This window comes from Myxocyprinus asiaticus, chromosome 6 (assembly GCF_019703515.2).
Source record: "Myxocyprinus asiaticus isolate MX2 ecotype Aquarium Trade chromosome 6, UBuf_Myxa_2, whole genome shotgun sequence".
Classification (NCBI taxonomy): Eukaryota; Metazoa; Chordata; class Actinopteri; order Cypriniformes; family Catostomidae; genus Myxocyprinus; species Myxocyprinus asiaticus.
The window spans coordinates 19,599,386-19,622,210 of NC_059349.1; the positions used below are offsets into that span (position 1 = coordinate 19,599,386).

At 38.4% G+C, this 22,825-nt stretch overlaps 1 protein-coding gene across 1 annotated transcript in view; it reads right to left on the reverse strand.

Annotated features, from left to right (window-relative positions):
* LOC127442447 (artemin-like) overlaps nucleotides 1-21,282 on the reverse strand; it is a 29,548-nt gene extending 8,266 nt beyond the window's left edge. The window contains exon 1 of the mRNA XM_051700499.1: nucleotides 20,217-21,282. The gene's annotated coding sequence lies outside the window, so the exon portion shown is untranslated. The remainder of the gene's footprint in view (nucleotides 1-20,216) is intronic.
* Between the last annotated feature and the right edge of the window lie 1,543 nt (nucleotides 21,283-22,825).

Genomic DNA, 22,825 nt, shown 5'->3' on the forward strand with positions numbered 1-22,825 from the left:
AAAATAAAATTGAAAAACAATTTCACCCCTGTACAGTAGGCGGAGCTGTTGCTGTTCTATAAACATTCACACCAGTCTCATGCCCACACCTTCAACTGTTAGAGATTAATATATTGAACACTGTTAAAGCATTTATTTACCTAATTTCGTTATGTTCTTTCCATGGTGTTAATCCATTCTGAGGAGTATATAATCTGCGTTTTATTCGAGTGAGATGAGTAAAGAGCGCTGCTGCATAAATATACATCCTGTTCATATGTGCACATGTTTTTTCCTACAAGTATATTCCAAACGGACTCCCGAAGCCAGCTACTCTTTTTATAATGTCTGGATTAATGCCTGGATAATATAACACTAAGTACTGTGATACAAATAAATGTGGAATAGTGCACATTAAGAATAACATGTATTGTACAATATAAAATATGTTGCATATCCTAATATTAAAAACAATATACAATATATGGTTCACTGTCTTTTCTTTACTGAAATGATTGCAATAATTTGTTATATTATCCTTAAGAACAATAACAATATTAATGCTAATAGGTCTAATGATTGAATCTGCAATTAGGGAAAGTGCAGGGAGTAGATCCCATTTGGAGTTGAGCAGGAACAGCTGACTTGCATGGAGGACATGGAGATCCAGATTCTTCATTAAAGTTTGTTTGTTTGTTTGTTTGTTTTTGTTTCAGCAGGCAAAGTTGTGTAGTTTTGTCTATCTGTATAAACAAAATGTTCATAATTGTTTGAATAAACAGAACAGGCTACTAATACTGAGAAAAAAAATAATAAAAAATCAGAATATTTATGCATGACTCTTTTAATAATAAAAACAACAACAATAATAATAATAATAATAATAATAATAATAGCAGCAGCACAAAAACATTTGTCATTACATCGATGGCCGTGGCCCTTGACTTTGTATTGTTGACAGAATTTGGCCCTTGGTGAAAAGTTGGGGAACCCTGACCTACAGTATTATCATGCATACACAGTCTGAGGTTTTAAAATCACTGCATAATGCACACACATAACGACAGTTAAAACAAATATTGTCAATTGGAACAATACTGATTGTATCTTATTTACATATATATCTACACGTTATACATTTGCTTAAAACACTGCATGTTACGAATTAAACGTAACGACATCTAAATGCTCCAAGAGCCTGTATAATGCAAGCAATAAAACACAAATCGCAACCAACAAAACCCATCTTCAGTCTGACCCATTATTAGATACTTTACTGCTATAAGCTTTTAACAAATGTTAACGAAAGCACTGCAATAACGATTACATAATTTTGTGGAGAAACCACCACGTTTTAGTACATAAAGGCAAAAAATGCACTGCAAGTCACTGTATTAATATTATTAATATTTGGAGAAAAAAACAATTAAGATCCATGGAGTTGTTTATATACATTACCGGTTATATAAACACATTTCACTTATTAGAATAATAGTAAAGTCATCAAAACTATGGAATAACATAAATGGAACTATGGGAATTATGTTGTGACTAAACAAAATCCAAAATAAATCAAAACTGTGTTATATTTTAGCATCTTCAAAGCAGTCACCCTTTGCCTAGATTTTGCAGAAATGTACTCTTGACATTTTCTCAACCAACTTCTTGAGGTATCACCCTGGGATGCATTTTAAACAGTACTGAAGGAGTTCCCATCTATGTTGGACACTTATTGGCTGCTTTTCTTTATTATTTGGTCCAAGCTATCAATTTCAAAAACTTTTTTTTATTTTTTTATAAAAATTATATAATGAAATAAATTAATATGGTGGCACAATTATATTTTTGTCTACAAAACTAATTTCAAACATTTAAGCATACGCCTTCAGATCAAAAGATTTTTAAGATCATGAGAAACATTTCAGTCAAGTGTTTCAAAACTTTTGACCAGCAGTGTATATAAAAAAAGATGGTACAAAGGCAAAGCTGTTGTCAAAACAGCTTTCTGTGCTTTAGCGCCACCAGTTGTGCTAGTTTTGTAACTGCAGTGGCTCCAGACATCTGATATAAAGCTCATATTTTATTGGTCAAGGCATTTCATCACTGGCAAAGAAAAAAATGCTTGCGCGAATTAAGTGCCGATTAAGCAAAATAATCATTTATAATTCATAACCCACTGTTCTTGATCTATTCATTCTGGATCAATTCTTGTAATCATGGTAAAGTTTTAAGGGTCAAGGATCTTTTGCTATGCTTTGCTCATGCAGTAGGAGATGCCGGACCATGAATCCAACACCACTGGACCATGACTCCCTCTGATCTTTTTTTAAATTCACCTTTGGACTCCAGCACTCTTGAACGATATGCTGAAGAAATATTTACGGCTGAATACAAATTATCTCATGTGCTCCTCAGGAGCATTAAAGCTGTCTAATTCTGTATCTTAAGATCTTCAGTCATCTTAGTTTATTGGATGCTATTTATTGGTTAAGGCATATTTAGATTTTATGTCTGCTAAATCCAGCCAAATAAATATGAACCCGGTTTCAACAGCTTCAAGACATATTTATGGCATCCCTGGAGGATAGGTTCAACTGAGAGAGACCACATATGACCAGAGGTGAATGTGGACGTACTGTCAAGAGGGTTTACAGCATGGAGTCCTATTTAAATGCGACTTCAACCCTAAAACTCCTGCATGTGTTGCATTAAAATTGAAATGTTTATCTGCAAGGATTTATTGTATTCTGATGAATTTCTATTTCTAATTGTATACATTTCTGAATCTCCTTAAATATGTGGCACTTTAACTAAACTGCCATAATTGCTTCATGAGCGACATAAAAGCATACGCCCTGGGCTGCATATGTGTGATTGTTTGTTTATAAGTGGTGCGTGTGTATGCGTGTTATGGCTGGGACTCTGTGAGCAAATGTACACATCTGTGTTCCTGACCACAACAATCATTCTTACAGTCTGGCCGGGTGCCCTCTTTCACTCTTCAGCTCCTATCCAGGAGAATGTATAAACCTATTGCAGAAAAACCAGACTGACCATACGAAACAAATCAATATCAGACACCAACGGAGAAACAAGACAAGCACTGCCACAAGAATGTGGAAAACTATTATAGGCTAAGTGCAGTCTAGCTAATAGTTTGGCCAGCACTTGGGCTCTGTGAGGCTCATTTCGTGCTGTCAGTTTCTAAATTAGCCCTTTGCCCTTTTGTTCCCTGACGACCCCCCACCTCACTGCTTCCTGTAAGCTGAGCTGGCACACTGGGGGCACAGGCCAGAGGTTATGATAAGAGCATTACCTGCCTCTCAAACACACAGCAGGCTATTAAAATGTGATCAGCAATCAAAATTGTTTATGATACAGCAATTTCACACTTATTAATGAATTAATAGTTACGGATGCTTTTAAGGCCACTATTACTACTACTATTACTTGGGGTTAGGGGTTTGTTCTAAACTTATACAGCTTCAGCTAGAGACATGAATGATACCTAAAATCATGCAGCTTATAGAGCGCAACAGAGCCGACCCACTTATTTTGGTCATTTTGGTTCCGGAAGAATTTTTTTCCATAGGGATTTGATAAAATCCTTCATAAAAGAGGTCATGCGTCATGGGAGTGGGCTGTTGCCGCAGAGCTCTTTTGCTGCACTTTGTTTGCCACAATTCTCTGATTTTTGGATCTTTCTTTTAAACACATTTTTTTTTTAATTAAGTTGAAATGGGGGCCTGGGTAGCTCAGCAAGTAAAGACGCTGACTACCACACCTGGAGTCGCAAGTTGGAATCCAGGGCGTGCTGAGTGACTCCAGTCAGGCTTCCTAAGCAACCAGTTGGCCCAGTTGCTAGGGTGGGTAGAGTCACGTTGGGTTAACCTCCTCGTGGTCACTATAATGTGGTTCTTGCGCTCTGTGGGGCGCGTGGCGAGTTGTGCATGGATGCCGTGGAGGATAGCGTGAAGCCTCCACATGCGCCATGTCTCCACGGTAACGCACTCAACAAGCCATGTGATAAGATGTGCAGATTGACGCTTTCAGACGCGGAGGCAACTGAGATTTGGTCCTCCGCCACCTGGATTAAGGCGAGTCACTATGCCACCACGAGGACTTAGAGTGCATTGGGAACTGGATATGCCAAAATGGGGAGAAAAGGGGAGAAAATCCTTTTTTTTTTTTTTTTAAATAACAGACTGATGGCTTCAAAAGTAGCATTTACCATCGATAAAGAACCTTGGAGCTCACAGTAGGTCGATCTTTAAAGATATAGGCTATAAGCTATTGTTAAAAATCTATTTGTCTATGGAGAAAATGAATGGGATTTTTACTTGCGGAACCGGATTGATGCACTCTATTGAGGAGAGCTGTGCTATTTCTGTTCTAAGTGATCAGATTTACACCTGGCCAACAATAAAATGGCAAAAAAAACAAATAAAAATATTGAATTGGGCCTGGAAGCAACCATCTAGCAACCACCCAGAACACCCTAGCAACCACATAGCAACTCGTTAACAGACACTCAGAACACATTAGCAACCACCCAGAACTTCCTAGCATAGTGGCGGTGAGTTCTGCATGGGCAAGAATTAATCAAATGTTCTTCAGAAAATGTAAAAATCTTTCTTGTAAATGTTCTTTATCCAAGATCAGCAAACAGTCTTAAGACTAGCTCTGCATAGCTAAACTCTAAAAACAATCTATGGAAAAAAGTTCTTCCATGAATATTAAATCAGTGAATGTAATTATCAGCTCTAATTTCTTAATAAATTGAGCTCAACCAAGGAATCAGATTTGCTTAAAGGCTTGCTTAAATTTACCTAAATGCAACATAAGAACGCTCTTAATTTGGTTTCAGATTTGGGTAAGGAAACCACATGAACTCTGGCCACAAAGTCGAGCAAGTCCAGTGAGGAAGCACACACGGGGAAGCCACAGTGATGTTAAAATGCAAGCTGAGGGTGCCTGAGGGACAGGACCATGCAGCTGCACTCTTGAGGAACTGCAGAACAAGAGGCAGAGCGGTGCTGACGGCCTCCATGCTGGGACTTATTGATTAAAGGCATGCTTCAAAAGCAGAGCAACCTGCCCTTGGGCGCATACACGCCACCGTTGAAGAATAGGAGTGTATCACAGTGGCGTCATTACGACTAACATGGACGCAAACTACTCAGTCATGACAGCAAATGCAAATGAGGGACCGGCTGTTATTGTGCATTGTCACGGGTGTGTGAGTGTTGATTTGCTTGCGAAGTGTGGTGGAAAATCTGGCATAAAAATACATAATACAAAAGTAGATGGTGTGTTTATTCCAATGCTCAGTTTCATGGTGAGACATCCCTGCTAAAAACTAAAGACAGCTTGATCTCATGAAAATTACGTGACTGTGGCAACATTGGTATTATATGGTTCCCTAAACATATTGTGCAGTTCCAAGGTAAAATGTCCACTGAGTGGCACTAAAAGGGAGTAAAATGTTCTTCCAAACAAGGTTATTTCTATCAAGTTTTAAATCAACAAAACTTTCCTCCCTACACTAAACCTTAAAATTAGACTAACTGATAGTGGCATAAAAAGCAAATCTGAGATGAAAAACGCAATTACTGAAGCAACCACATAATTTTTTGGTGCCTCTATGACACCTTCGGCGCTCTATTAGTTAAGCTACGTGCAATTTGAACAAGCTTGTAAATTTAATTCAAACATAAAAATGTATTGCCTGACAAGTCATGCACCACAGTCTAAATGTTTTGAAGTCATAAGATAGTAGTGTTGGGTTTAAGTGCACCTTAGTCAAGTCCGAGTCTTTAACTAATCGAGTTCGATTTGAGCAGGCTGAGTCAGAGTCCTAATGAACTGGAATTCAAATTATAACTGTAAACTCAACACTGAGCCATTACATCATTATTGTAAGCTTATTTTAACCTTCACAGTAAGAAACAATGTGTCAATATAAATGCAACAAAAACTCTTTAAAAAACAAATCTTTATTTCATTTTATATTAATATCTTATAAACAAAGTGGTTTCAGAACCAAGTATATGGTATAAATGTATGAAGAAAAAACTCAATGAAATTATTTTTTTATAGTTATTTTCTCCAACACACTTCTTATTGCATTCTGTTGACATTTCAATAATTTGTTGCTTTTCCTCCTCCACTCAAACATAGGGTAAAGAAAGTGAAAGTATATTGAAAAGAGAACAGCTGCGTTAAAGGCCTAAAGTCATTACAATCATGGCTATTATAGTTTTGATTATTCCGAAATTTTAATTTAGTTTTTATTTTATTCTCAATTTGTCCTTTCAATTTAGTTTAGTCTGATATAAAATCATCCCTATCTAAAATTTGGGAAAATACATACAAATGATTCAACATAGTAGTAATTAGCACTCACTGAGAAGTTACATTTCACAATTTGAATGCAAATGCTACATCCAAAACACTGGTAAAGCACAGTGCTAACATTATTAGGGCCATTTGAGAGTCAAGTCATTTTTATTTGTATAGTGCTTTTCACAACACACATCGTTTCAAAGCAGCTTTACAGAAAATCATGCATTAACAAAAAATGTAACTGTAATATCTATAAAGTCTTAGAGTGATCATTGTGTAGTTTGATTAAATATTATGGTAAACTGTGTATAAAAATTTAATAATTAAATAATAATTGTATTTAGGACCCCTGTGAGCAAGCTGAAGGCGACTGTGGCAAGGAACACAAAACTCCATAAGATGTTGGTTAATGGAGAAAAATAACCTTGAGAGAAACCAGGCTCACTGTGGGGGCCAGTTCCCCTCTGGCTAACATCATGAATATAATGCCAATATTAGTTATTTGTGTGCAGTGCAAGTCATGGGTTAATATTAGTAAACTAAGTAAGTGTAAAGGTCCAGTGTTTAAACAAAGATTTTGTTTGAACTGTAAGATTAATGATTAATGTCTTTGAAGTCCATCCTGGATTAACTGCAGAAGTTCACATAGATGCATTGTCCTTTGTTAGTTAGCTGATGAAGGCTTTTGTTGGCAATTAAATGATAGTCTATGTATTCCATTTCAAGAGTGTAGTTGTAGGGCTTTACTAGTTGTTTAGATCAGTGTTACTATCAGAAATAATTAATAATTATTTCTGTAGATATTAATTAATATTTAAATTAATTAATTGAATCTAACTCATTAAAACCTCATATGGGGCTCTAGTAAATGTAGTGTGCTATGTTTAGGAGCAAGTTTAAAGATAATTATTAATTATTAAAATCAATAGAACATTGATGAGAATCAATGTTAGCTTTTTTAAATCCTTTAAATCAACAATTATCAAAGATAATCATTAATTGATAACACCGATGAAACATTAATTAAAATTAACACTAGCTTATTGATCATTCAAATTCAATCATCAAAGATAATTATCAATTATCAAAAATCAATAGAATATTAATAAGGATTAACATTGACGGGGCACCACCCTGGAATTAGGGACTAATAACCAGATAGTAAAACAGTCTCAGTATTAGATTGTTTTCTCAGGAAAATCGACATCCGAAGAATATCGATTTTCGGGAAAAAACAATGAATGAAGGTTTGAATCCGAGCACTGACATCCCGTCAGCATGACACAGGCGTATGCAAAACAAACCAAAACACTTCTCTTTGTAATATAAACAAAGTTTATTTATGCAGTAATATCAATTAATAATTAATACAATGCAGTCAATAAACTTCCGACTTACAACTACAAACTAAACAGTGATATGATTAGATATGGAAATAAAATAATCCTATAACACATAAGGTGTGTGTGTGTGTGTGTGTGTGTGTGTGTGGTTAGTACGAGAGAGAGAGAGATGACGGCCCTAAAGCCGATTTCGCGATAGTGGGAGAGAAAGCAGCTGTGTTTATCACTCAGAGACGCGGTGGACGGCTTGTAAAAGTCCCGCGTTATTTGACTCTTTAATGGATGAACTCAGTTGCTGTCTCACCCGCGAAATTGCACAACAATCCAATTTGGTTGGACCACAATACAGCAAAACAAATTTGTGATAATTAATACCCTGAGTATTAATAATGAGCAGGCATGGCGGTCCGTAAACTGTACAAGCAATAACCTGGAAACACAAGAATAACACACTATAATATTCTATCTCTGCCCAGACGTAAACCTCTTACTTGAATCGCATGAGGACACAGGTAGAATGTGTTTTCCTCCATCCTTTAACTATGACCCGGTTCCTTGAGGCTCGGGTGATGACGGGAGGCCATTTCCTCGCTCTGTCGGCGGGCGGTACGGCTGTTGATTCTCGGCGGGCTGGCGGAGAACTCAGAAATGTCGACTTGATTGAAGATGGAAGAGAAATCTTTAATCTCTTCACTTCTGTAGGCAAACGGATAAAGATGCGAATTGCTCGGTGGTCTCCTTCGGATCCGTTAGAGTGTTCGGTTGAACACAGAGTAATCTCAACTCGTCCAGCGAGATGGAGATTGTATGGCCACAGTTTCAAGTCGGACGTTACTTTCTTGTGCCACAAGGTTGCACCGGAGAGCAGCGAAGAGCTGCGTCCACACACTGCAAACAAAGTCGCTGGAAGCAAATCTCGAAAAATTTCAGAGGTATTTCAACTCTTGATGATGTCATGTTTGAGGAACATTCTGTTGTGTGCCTCATCCAATAGGAGTTGAGAGTTCGATCCTTTATTGAGCAAGGCTTCATGGATTTGTAGTCTGTTTTGGACTCCCTTTGCCTGCCTTTGTCTTCTATCTGAATACATGAGGCTCAACATAGTCCATCAGTAGACAAAGATGATGCAGACAGAGATCAATGAGGTGCATCGCAGTTCAACCGGCAGGTCATTTTGGTGAGGTTCGGTGGGGTCCATCCTAAATCCAAGGTTCAGGCAGTGGCATATGAAGTATCCGATGACTTACAGTTGGAGTTGGCATCAGTTCATCCTCAGAAGTACATCGTAAAAGACTGAAGTGATGTCTGGCTAGCACCAGCTGCATTTAGTCGTCATCACTCAGAGACACGTAGCAGTGAAGTCCGACACCAAGCAGGAATGGAGCTGGATCTGGCCAGCTATGAATCCAGAGGTTGAGACATGGAAACAAATAGAATAATATTAGTGTAGATGTAATTCAATTTTATGCAGAGTTATAGATCATGACAGAGTTTCTGGTTCCGGCAGACCTAACTAAAGCAGCCTAATTGTGAGTTGATGGATAAATTAAGTGTATGCCTGGCTAAATAGATGAGTCTTTAGTCTAGGCTTACATTGAGTGAGTGTGTCTCGTCCCAACAGGGTTAGTGAGACTATTCCATAGTTTAGGAGCCAAATAGGAAAAGGATCTACCTCCTTTTGTGGATTTTGATATTCTAGGGACTATTAACGGGCCAGTATTTTGTGATCGTAATGAACGTGATGGAATATAGCGTGTCAGAAGGTCACTTAAGTACTGTGGAGCTAGACCATTCAAATCTTTGTATGTAGTTAACAGGATTTTAAAATGAATACGAAATTTAACAGGTAACCAATGTAACGACGATAAAATGGGGCTAATATGATCATATTTCTTGGTTCCAGTCAGCACTCTGGCAGCTGCATTTTGAACCAATTGAAGTTTACTTAACTTGCTGGACATCCTCCTAGTAATGCATTACATTAATCTAGTCTTGAGGTCCTAAACTCATGAATTAGTTTTTCGGCATCAGCAACAGAGAGCATGAGGTGGAAGAATGCTGTTCTATAAACATTGGAAATTTGATTTTTAAAGGACAGATTGGTATCAAATACAACACCCAAGTTCTTCGCTGTAGAAGACGACGTAACAGTACATATCATTAGGAGTCAAATGATATTTTAGTGGCTTATTTTTCTTTTTTTTTTTTAAGAGGTTTTTGGTCCAATAATTAGTACCTCTGTTTTGTTGGAATTGAGTAGAAGGAAATTTCTGGCCATCCGATCTTTGATTTCATTGATACACTCTGCTAATTTGGAGAATTGTGAATTTTCATTGGGTTTAGAAGAAATATAAAGTGGGGTATCGTCGGCATAACAGTGGAAACTTATTCCATGATTCCTGATAATATCTCCCAGGGGAAGCATGTATAAGGAGAAAAGCAGAGACCCTAAAACTGATCCCTGTGGCACTCCATACTTAACTTTTGTTTGATTTGACAATTCCTCGTTTACACATACAAAGTGGTAGTGGTCTGATAAATAGGACCTAAACCATGCTAATGCAAGTCCACTAATGCCAAAATAACTCTCCAGCCTATTCAAGAGAATGTTGTGATCTATCGTGTCGAAGGCAGCACTAAGATCTGAAAGCACTAGAAGAGAAATGCAGCCTCGATCAGATGATAAGAACAAGTCATTTGTAACTCTGATAAGTGCAGTCTCTGTACTGTGATGGGGCCTAAATCCTGACTGAAATTGTTCATATATACCATTTCTCTGTAGAAATGAACATAGTTGGGAGGACACTACCTTTTCTTGTATTTTTGACATAAATGGTAGATTTTAAATTGGTCTGTAATTAGCCAATTCTCCAGGATCAAGCTGTGGCTTCTTAATAAGCGGTTTGATAACTGCCATTTTAAAGTTACTTGGGACATGTCCTAAGGATAGCTAGGAGTTAATAATATTAAGAAGAGGTTCTGAGATTACAGGGAATACCTCTTTAAAGAGCTTAGTTGGTATTGGATCTAACATGCATGTTGTGGCTTTTGATTTTTTGATACGTTTTGTTAGCTCTTCATGACCTATGACAGCGAAGGATTGAAGCTGCTCGTGAGGAAATTTATGAGACACTGTTTTCTGAGGTACTGTGACAGATGATTGCATAATTCCAATTTTATTTCTGATCATTTCAATTTTATCAGTAAAGAAATTCATGAAGTCATATTGTGCTGTGAGGGAATATCTGGTTCAGTCGATGCTTTATTTCTAACCAATTTAGCCACAGTACTGAATAAACACCTAATATATTGTGGTTATTTTCTATGAGTTTGCTAAAATATGCTAACCTGGTAGCTTTTAGTGCCTGTCTGTAGCTACAGACACTATCCTTCCATGCACTGCAAAATACCTCTAATTTTGTATTCTCCCACTTGCGCTCCATTTTCCGAGCTGCTCTCTTGAGAGCATGAGTGTGATCATTGTACCATGGTGTGGGGCTTTTTTCTTGAATTTTCTTTAATCGAAGGGGGGCGACACTATCAAGAGTGCTTGAGAAGACTGTATTCATATTTTCTGTTATTACATCAAGTTTTTCTTGAGTATGTGAGACAATTCTGGAAGATTATTAGTGAAGCTATCTTTAGTGGTCGAAAGAATAGTTCTACCTTAACAAAAGCGTGGTGTAGATTGAGTGACATTAGTTGATCGCAGCAAACAAGAGACGAGGTAATGATCTGAGATGTCATCGCTCTGCGGCAGAAATTCTATACTATCAACATCAACTCCATATGACAGAATTAAATCTAGCGTATCATTATGGCGAAGAGATGCTCCTGTCACATTTTGTCTGACTCCAAGAGAGTTGAGAATATTGATAAATGCTAATCCCAATGTGCCATTTTCATTATCTATGTGAATGTTGAAGTCACAAACAATTAAAGCTCTATCTACAGTAACTACTAAATCTGATAGAAAATTAGCAAATTCACCAAGAAAATCTGAGTATTTGCCGGGTGATCTATATACTGTAGCAAGGGCAAAAGACGACAGAGATTATTTATTTATATCTGACGGTGTCACATTAAGCATTATTAGTTCAAAAAACTTAAATTTATATCCTGTCCTCTGAGTAACATCAAAAACTTCACTGTAAATTGTTGCAATACCTCTTCCTCGATCCTTCAGACGAGTCTCATGTTTATGACAATAACCTGGGGAAGTAGATTCATTTAAACTAATATATTCATCCGGTTTAAGCCAGGTTTCAGTCAAAAAGAGCAAATCCAAACTATGATCTGTAGTAATTTCATTTTGGTAGAAAGAGATCTAATGTTTAATAGCCCTACCTTTATATGAAGTTTATCTTCAATGGTTTTTGTTTTTTCAAGTTTGACCTTATTCACATTTTTTCTAAATGATTTAGTGAGGGGTCTGTGTTTGGTAGTTCGGGGAACAGACTCAGCCTCTATATGATATCTAGTTGATACAATCTCTATGTGTTGTAGTTTATGTGACCTGTGTGACATCTCAAGGCAGCTAGCAGATGTTCGGATTAACCAGTTTGTCTGCTTCCTGACCTGGACCCCAATTAGTCAAATACTATCACTATTAAGACTATGAGCCAAATTACTAGAGAGGAGAGTGGCACCTTCCCTGGAGGGATGGAGTCCGTCACTCTTTAGCAGGTCAGGTCTACCCCAAAAACTCTTCCAATTGTCTATAATTCCTATGCTATTTTCCGGACACCATTCAGACATCCAGCCATTCAGTGACACTAATCTACTATAAACCTTGTCACCACGATGAACAGGGAAGTGGCCTGAGCATATTTCACTGTCTGACATCATTTTTGCAAGTTTACACACCTCTTTAACATTATCTCTAGTGACCTCCGACTGGCGAAGCCAGACATCGTTAGTGCCGACATGAATAACAATTTCAGAAAATCTACTTTTAGCATTAGCCAGCACTTGTAAATTTAATCTGATGTCAGATGCTCGAGCCCCGGAAATGCATTTAACAATGGTGAAACAAAGCTGAAGTCTCTATTTCCATGTTCCTTACAATAGAATCACCAGTTATTAAGGCTCTTTCAACATGATTCTCAGTAAGTGCATCACTGAATGGGGAGAATCGATTGGAAACCCTAACAGGAACGGGAAAGTGGTGTCGCTTTGCTGAGCGAGTATGCTGCCGAGACGTCACCCAAACGCCCTACTGAGGGGGCTCTACAGCCGGAACCAAAGTGTGTGTGTTGCTTGCTGTACTACCCACATCCGAAACATTATCTACCGGCTTCTCTCTCTCACTGACCTCCACTAGTATTCGGATGCATGTCTCTAACTCATTAAACTTCTCTGTCAGCCTGACTAATTCCTTACATTTATCACATGTGTATCCCTCACTGCTAACGGAAGGAGCTACGGTAAACATGTGGCATACAATGCTGGAAGAGATAACATGAGCGGATGCCATGACTTACCGCAATTGTTTTTTGTTGTTGTTATGGTTGTTCTTGAGTGGCGAGGGTTTGAGATCGATGTGGTTTGATGTGGTTCCTGATCAGCAGATGTTTCAGATTGATGCAATAATCCGTGTAAAACACAGAGGAGAAAATGAATGCACGCAGTCGAGACGCGAGATGTAGACAAGCGGGAAAAGAAAAAAGAGAGAAAATGGGTGCACGCGGTAAAATACAAGCAGCTGAACAGTAGAAAAGCAGAAAAACTAGAAGCACGCGGTAAAATGGCAAAGGATAAAAAGATGAATGTATCATATTTAGAATAAGCACTCGTGCAGCGTGCCAGTAGCAACCAGAATAGGAAGTCAACCAGAACTGTGTATCAGTCACAGCTGAGCGATTCCCATCAAAAGTCGGTGTCAGAAAAGTTGCAAGTGTCTAGTTCATGCACGGAATGTGGCACATTGTGGGCAGTTTTGCTCATGGGTGCTTGTGTACCCAAAATTGTACTACTACTACCACCTAAACCCTACCGCGTCTGTGAGAGTTTGTGTTGTTTTATTTGATCAGTTTAGAGCTGCTGTCTGCTTTAGCATTAACGATTTACAGACCATTTAAAAAGTTAAACAGCTAATTAAGCAAGCTATTATGGACCTCCAAGATGGGGCTTCAAGTTTAAGCTGACAACACTAAATAGACTGAAAGAGACTACAGAAACTACAGAAATAAAAGCCTACATTTGTGTATAAATTATGCCTAAAAGACTTAATAGCTTAATATTAATAATATTTTTCGCTATTTTTATTTCATGAAATATTTTTAGTAATTATTGAGACACATGGGTGGCTTGGCTCAGTGACGTTTTTGATTGTTACCACGGCACCGTCCGCTTGAGCATGAAGCCAGCACTGGCCTGACTACACAAATGCTCACTCTAAAGAGGAAAGCAGTAGCCACATGCAAATGCTTCTTTTAGCACTTCTAGTCTTCATTCCATTAGGAAACTGAGAAGGATATAGCTGCAGGCAGTGATCCAAAAAAGTGTGGGAGATCCAAACCGCCATTAAAGATATGAGGCCCCTTACATAAACCTTTCCCTAACCTTAACCATGAGTGGAAGTGATGCACCCTTTTGGAGTTGGCGCAACCCCCTTTTGGAGTAAACACAGCCCCTTCCAGAGAAACCCCGCCTTCTTTTGGAAATTTCGCCCCCATTTGAATGTCTCCGGCCTGAAGCTATACCTACTTGAGGAAACTGCTGTGATACATAAGAGCCATGTAAAAAACATTTTGCAAACATTTAGGTATAGTAAAGTGATTTTTTGAGACCTGGTAATAAAAAGACCAGCTTGCACCAGCACTAATTTCCATGCTTCTTGACCAAATCGTTCTGGTTAAGCTAGTTACACAGCCTGGTAGGGACATCAGAGTGTGAGTGTCCCTAGAGTGTTTGAATGTACTCCAGCATCCAAAACGTAAGCTTGTTTTTTTCAACAGGGTTGATAACCCCTGTGTTATTTCACTGCTCATTCCTCCCAGGATGTTTTCCCCCTCACATCTTAGACATAACCATTAGAGGTGTTTGATGTACCAGGTCTACCTGTCATTAATGATGAGATCCAGTGGTGTGGGATAGGCCATATTAAATCAGCCAGCCAATAAAAGACACCTGGTGAAAGCAGAGATGCAAAGTACACTCCACCAGGCTGGTCTGCTTGATCATTGCCAGACATGCTTTTATCTGGGGGTGTGAACTTCAGCCGTGAGGTGCATGTAATATATCTATCAGTGTTCCCCCTGGCTTTCTAAACTTTACCCTCAACCTCATCACCCTCAATCCCCTATCCACAACTGGCACATGCAAACAAGGCTTGCCCCTTCAAGTAGTGTGCATGCCCTTTAAGTTCATAGGTATTTCTGTCAAACAGTACTTATTGTATAGCCTTGGTATATACTGTAATTTATTGAAACTGTTACAACATGTATTTTGGCTATTTGCAGACATCTGAGACACTGGTTTGATGATCGTTTAATGTTCTTATGCTCCAGAACTTGAGTTCAATCGCAGCATGTCCAAGTACGAGACATCCAAGCGTATAATTCATTAATCCTTCTCTGGCAAAAGGTAAGTTCTCATTACTGTCAGAGTCCAGCCACTGGAGAGGTGAAGATAAAGTGAATGCTGCCAAGAAAACCAGCATTAACATTAGTCTTTTGCTATAGTTTCCAAGAAAAAAACGTGATGATAATTGGATTGTGAACATATGTTGTGGTTTTCAGAACACCATTCATGTCAATGAGTGGACATGATAGCAAAAACAACTTCTCGTTGATTACAAATTCAGGTTACTGATGGTTTCAGTCCCTCTTTAAGAATAAAATTCATGTCAATAACACTTCCTTATGATGTTCCTAGAAATAATTAATAGTTATAAATTGTTGCATGCTCTACACAAAGGCCCAATATGGGTGCCTCCAAATACGGATTGTCTTCAACGTATTCAATCAGACAGTCAGAACATCCTGATACTGTTTGTTGCTTCTCATGTAATCAAATTCATCTGAAATGAGAGGATTTGTCAACACTCTAATGACGCATTCACATCAAAATCACTGATGTGCCCACGTACCAGATCATTCCATTTTGACTTCTTATGGGAGTAAATGCCTGAGTTCACGGTACATCAGCAATGAAATCAGCCATGTTCAGGTTAGAGGCTGTAAGCCTTGACAAAACAGGCACGTTGGCTGGCAGGCTTTATTTTTGCTACGCAAATGCAGTGGCCACTGTTTGCATTCCACACCACTCACTAGCCTGTCTGACAGAGCACGAGAGAACTTCCTTTCCCCATCATACCCTCAACAGAGTCACAGACATGGACCACACAAACAGCTCACGCAGGCACCTAAAAGTGTGTGCACTACTACATGCACATTCACATGCACTCATATCACACATCACAATATATGAGGATGAGATTAATCCTATTTTAATTCCTTTTTTAACCTTTCCTCTCTAAATACAACTTCAAAAAATGCCTTTGATAAAATCATTCAGACTATTATTACCAACACTCTCATGTAGTTTGATGGGGACTCCCATCTCTTCACAATAATTCCTGCACTCAAATACTTTAATAAATTAAGGATTGATTCTTTGAAGCCTACTTTGCTCTATCTAATGAACAAAAGAAATGAGAGGAATGTGTGTGATAGTAAACATTAATAAGACTGACTAAGAGTGCGTAACCACTTTGGGGTGATAATCAATAATAATATCTGTCTTCCTCATTAATAATCAGTAATAATAAATAATCTATCTTCATAATGTTTGGTTGTATTGATTGGTAAATTTCCTCATAGAAGATTAGTACTATATACTGTCGATTTTCCTCACTCATGATGTCTGTCCTCCTCATTGATGATCAGAAATAAAAAATGTCTTTCTCGATGATGATCAGTGTGTTTTCATCATTGATGATCAGTTTTAAATAATTAGTGTCTTCCTCATTCACTCTCACTCCATTCCCCTTACATATTCCCTAAAAATGTTATTCATGTTTCTCTTTATCTAAAGAAAAATCACTACAATTTGCCAGGCAAATATTGCCAAAAGCCTGATTTTTGTGAAAATACAAGGGACAAGTTTAAAAAGGGTCAACATTAGGCAACTTTAAAGAAGGTAAAAGCAGACAGCTAACAGTGGCACTAATTTATCCATGTACAATTATTAGACTATATACTTTATAGCGGATTGTCTTTATTCAGGAGTCATGTGCCAGCTAAACTCTTTGTTGAGCAATTCAGATTCTGTAGCTAATGTCCTTTCCTTTCTGAATTCCATTATTGGACAAACAGCTTTACCTTCTCTCCTCTTCATTAAAGTGTCTTGCCTTTTGCTTTGATAACTGAAAACAGCCAGATTAAATACATTTTAAAAGGGAACGACAGAGAAAAAACACTTGGATGAACATGTCCTTAAATGGGAATAAATTAGGGAAGAGAGGGTTAAGATAGTATTTCACTCTAGAGACTTAGTCTGAACAGTCACAGCGACCTCTAAAGAGAGAAAGAGAAAGACGGAGATGCACTAAGCAACCAAATACTCTATAAAAGGAAGCCAGAAAAGTTATCCTTGAGATAAGAGTTGGTGGCTGAAAACAGAAAAGCTTTATCATTGAAATCGTATTTATACCAAAACCAAGTAGTCTTCGGCTACCTCATGCACTCAGTACTTAAGAAGTCTAGTATTAACCTTTCACAGGGGCAAAGCATCAAGTAAATCTCACTTTCAACAGACTGATCAAACTGTGAATTAGAAAGTTTTGCTGCTGAATCAGTCCGAATCACTGCCCTCCAGTGGACGAAGCTGGAAGTGTTGCATCACTTCCACTCACAGTTAAGTTTGGGGAAAGGGTTAGGAATGCATATTTAATTAACTGTACCCCCTAACCCAAACCCCAACCTTAAACCTAATCACCAGTGGAGTACAAATTTAGTTTAAAAGTGAAAATGTAACTGCTAAATCACACTCACCATTATCTATGTGAATGTGATTATTTCATGGTTTCCATGACACCAGAACCTGTTTCTAAGTAGCACAAGTGTGAAAGGTGTTCACGCTTGAATTTATGCAAAAATGTCTAAAGGGAGATTCAGCTGAATGGGGGTCGATTTCAGTGTACATGAACTTTCGGTAGCAACATGTCAATTTTTAGTGTGATCAGGTTGTTTTTATATCTTCCCAATTTCTAAATGAATCCTCAGGTAATTATTTCAACCGGGGAAGGACTCTGGCATAGAGACCAGCCCATCCTCACAGGCCTTTATACTGTAGCTCACGTCTCATTTGTTCAAATTAAGCTCAGGGAGGGGGGAAAACCAGCCATTAGTGTGTCTGGATGAACTAACAACTTTCAAAGCGTTTCCATGTCGCCCAGTTCAGCCCCAGACAGGCTTCAAGTAATGACCTGGCCCGCTCTTTCAAAGGCACCGACGCCACCATGATTAATGTATCTGACCTGGCAATTTCGGGAGAATACAGCTTATTGTATTAAAGACTGCTTCCAGCAACAAACATGGGTGTACAATAAGTCCACTTAACATTCTTTGCTATCAAAATTTGGTAAGAGATGTTCTGATAAAGAGAAAAAGGTAATATCCTTCATCAGTGTCATGAACCTCTTGCAAATTAGGAATGCTCTTGAGTGTACATGGATTTAATCTGCAAAACAACTAACACCAACAATTAAGTGAACGCCAAGTACATGCAACCATGGGTCAGTCTTGGTAAAAAAGAAAAACAAATTTTTTTTTTTTGAATGCATTATAAATTCCGTTTTATTGAATAAGCAATAGTCTGATGATCAGAGACTTTGGGTCAAGATTTAAACAATCACAAGATCTGCTGTTTTCACTGCCACAATCAAGGCCAATTAACAAGCTCTTAAGGACAATCAAAGGGGACAATGCCCCCCTAGCCCCCCCTTAGACCTGGCCATGAGGCAGCATTAAAAAATCAGTTGTGTTGATATTTTGCAACAGCAATTATCAGATCGATAACAGTCCAGTGCAGTGTAGTACAGCAGACCTGTTGGCACCATGCATTTTTAAGAAACTGACACAGAGGTCCTTTCAGATGGAATACAGATAGTTGCACTGACCCTTAGAGAGAATGGAGCTTAGGCCAAGGGAAGTGGACCCTTTGATGAAGTTGTAGGACACTGTGAGATATCTCAGCTCTTTTCTTCACAAATGGGCCAATGCCTTTACTGTCCTTTTCCCTTTTGATTGGTTTGATCATGTTCAGGAGACCAGTAGTATCTTCATCATTTAAGCCCTGTCCTTCACTCTGTGTTGCTCTGTGACCTGAGAATGTGCACGTGATAACAGAAGGCTGAAAGAGCCACATCTACATCCACGTCGGAGGTTTGAGAGATCATAGTATGACATGTAGAAGTAAAGCCCTGCGAGGTAAAAAGCCAGGTCATCTAACACAAGAGTGACCTGTTCGCATAAAAAGATAAATTCTTAAAAAAAGAGTCACCCTTAGTATTGTCCATGAGAATAGAAAAAGTATGTTGCTCTTTTGCCTGCCTATGTTATAGTAAAGCAAACTGAAGGAAAAATAACAACAAAAAAAAAAACATGTGAGCATGTAAAAACACACATGGACGCGTAATTGAGGTAGGTGATGATAGCTGTGATAGTCCAATAAGACTCTAGGGGCTTATATGAAAGCAAAGCGTCCAGAATGCAAATCCTTATAAAACAACATGGAAATCAGGGCAAATAGAACTGAAATCGAAGCCCTCAGTGGAATCTGAAATTTGTAATAATTTGAATAAAGTTTGTGAGTTCATCCCTCAACTCACATGTGGAACAAGTGTTTTTCTGGACTTCAATTTTTTCTGACATGTTAACCAAGAAATAACATACATTATAAACAACAGTTAAACAATGTGTCTATGTGCTAAAATCAACAGCAACATCAACACGGAAATGTTTACATTTGTAAGGTCTTTTTTAGACAAATTATATTCTCATTAATTTTAGGAAAAACTAAAATATTAACCCAATTTGAGTGTCTGTGCTCAGGCAACTGTGTGTTTTTCTTGAAGAAAAAAAATACATTTAAATAAACAAAGTTAATACTCAAAACAGCTTTAAAGTGGAGACAACTTTCACTTCAACCAGAACCATTTTATACAACTTATACATACTCATTATTCAAGGTATAATGGGGTTGGTAAGAACATCCCATTTCGCCATGTCCATTTAACAATAATTGATCCCTCTTTCCACTCTTAACAACGAATAGATAAACTAAACTATTTATTTTGGAGAATAATCTTTGTTGTGAGAACAGAATGACAGGTATGTTACACTGTCTCCACAGACCACACATGAAGGCACCAGCCTTGTAAAATTTCAATTACACACCAACTGTCTAATGTGTATTGCCTGAGGGGGGACATTATAGAGCTCTGAAACAAAAGCCTTTGATATTCCAGAACTCTAAAAATTCGAACTCAGCTGACGATATTTTAATATGTTCATGACATGAAGTTGAAGTTATAAGCCTTACCGTGCGTTCCCAGGTAGGTGCCAAATCCTCACCGCCTCGCGCTTCTCGTAGGCAGCTGAGCGTGTCTTGGCGGGTAAAATCCACACGCGCTTCTTTAAGACAGCATAATTCTCGAGCAATTGACTTTCTCACGCGTATGTCCTCTTCTGAAAGTGAGAAAACACTCTTCAAAGGCGAGGAAGAAAGAGAGGCGCCTCCCTCTGTGGCCAAGCCTCTCTCTCTCTTCTTGCGCGCACCTCGTTAGATTATCCTGAGGAATGAAAATCAAAGTCAAAAACCATGACCGGTTTCGCATCTGAGGTAGTAATAATAATGATAATTATGAAAATAATAATAGTAATAATAGCAGCGATAATTATGAATATTAGGCTACACGGATCATTACAGTTTTAAAACCACACACACACACATACAGCATTTAAAACGTAAAGAGATACTGGTTTCGTTAAGCCAAACAGTTTAAATATCGATTCACAGCAATACTGTAATAACAGAAAAAATTGAAATACTTGATTCAACACTAACTTTCCATTTGCCCAGCCAATGTAAGGACTTTCCAAACAAGTTGCCCTCCAAAATTACTCTCCGACTTTGTTGACTTACCGTAAAGAGGAAAAGTGGACAAATTAAACGACCGTTTCCCATTGAAGAATTATAATAATGACAATAAAAACCACTCCAAACGGTGCTTTTGTTCCGTCTGAAAATATAGCCTCAGTGGGATTTTTAATCACAATTGTTAAATATTTGGTGTTGTACTCATGCTCCCGTTTAGAGAAACTCGGAGTGGATGTGTGATGCGAGTAGACTTCTCTTCTTCTGGACAGATCCATTCTGCTTTCATAGGCTACATCTGCACTTCGACATTTTCACTTGTTCCGCGTCTGTGACCAGTGTGTCAGAAATTATCCGAAAAGCTTTCTTTTTTTAAACCCATGTTTTTTTTTATCTCACCCCAATTATGCCATTTATGAACGTGACTTTTAACAGTTTACCGTAAAACAAAGAATAATCGCTGGAAAGTCATTCTCGACAAATATGAGATTAGATTAACAACCAAAACGTAGTCACAATAATAACGCAAACACGCCATGACAAACAAAATATACTGACTCAGGTTAAAAAAAAAAAAAAAAAAAAAAAGCATATGGTAAAACTAAATCAAAATAAGTCCAATGCCTAATTTGATCCGCTTTCTGTAAACACAGGTTTTTATTTTAAATGTTTAATTTAAATTGAAATGTTTTATTGTATTTTCTCATTTTTATAATTATTATTATTCTTTGAAACATTTAAAATAAACTGCTACATTTGAAGGTTTGATAAAGGCTCGGTTAAATCTAAATTTCGCGGGCGAGGGAATCCCCGATCAGGAATTTCGCCTGATGGAATTTTTGAGTGAGGTTCAAGTTTGGTTAACTTTGATGCTATTCCTTAGTAGTGATGGGAAGTCCGATTCATTTCCGTGAACCGCTTCTTTCGGACAGTTCGTTTCCAAGAACCGGTTCAAAACCCGATTCAGAGTTGTTGTTTTTTTTTGTTTGTTTTTTTTTTTTACATCATTGTGCAATGATGTCTCTAGCACCTAATTTTAACATCCCTGAGTTTTCACTCTCAAACATTTAAATAAAGCGATATGTCTGTAGGTAGCCAGCTGGTAAGTAGCTATGCAGTGTGTAAACCTCACTCCCCTGGCCTCAAGTGGCACACTAGCGACTGACACTAGAGGCGTCTAAGGAGTCTAAGCCTTTAGCCTCCTTGTTAGCGCGCCCGCCTCCCATGCCTCCCATGCTGGTTCGAATCCCGCTCGGAGTGGGTCAAGCAGGACCGGGTACAGTGGTACCATGACCTGGAGGGGAGTGAGGTTTAGAGGGGTGAGTGTAATGGTAGCCAGCTGGTAAGTAGCTGTGCAGCGTGTAAACCTCACTCCCCTTTCCTCAAGTGGCACACTAGCGACTGACGCTAGAGGCGTCTAAGGAGTCTAAGCCTTTAGACTCCTTGTTAGCGCGCCCGCCTCCCATGCCGGAGATGCTGGTTCGAATCCCGCTCGAAGTGGGCTGAGCAGGAACGGGTACAGTGGTGCCATGACCTGGAGGGGAGTGAGGTTTAGGGGGGTGAGTGTAATGGTAGCCAGCTGGTAAGTAGCTGTGCAGTGTGTAAACCTCACACCCCTGGCCTCAAGAGGTGCGCTAGAGGCTGCAGCCTTTAGCCTCCTTGTTAGCGCTTGCTTCCCATGCTGGAGACGCCGGTTTGAATCCCGCTCGAAGCGGGTCAAGCAGAACCAGTTACAAATGCACATTGATGATTATTACCTTTTATTCAATTAAGTTATAATAATAATGGCGTTCATTGTCATCGTTTCATTCTGTGATCCTGCATGTCGAATACAACTGATATTGATAACATCTTGGATAAATTTCCTATATTAAAGTTTTGCACCTAAACCACCCAATACAGACACTGTGCACAAATGTGGATATGTTCTACATGTCTCAAATGTTATTTAATAAAACTAGTCATATGAATATTTCCAGTACCTTTTGGTTGCCATTAATTACAGTTTGCCCCAGGCTCGTTCATGTCCTCGGCACACACATGCTCATAGGATC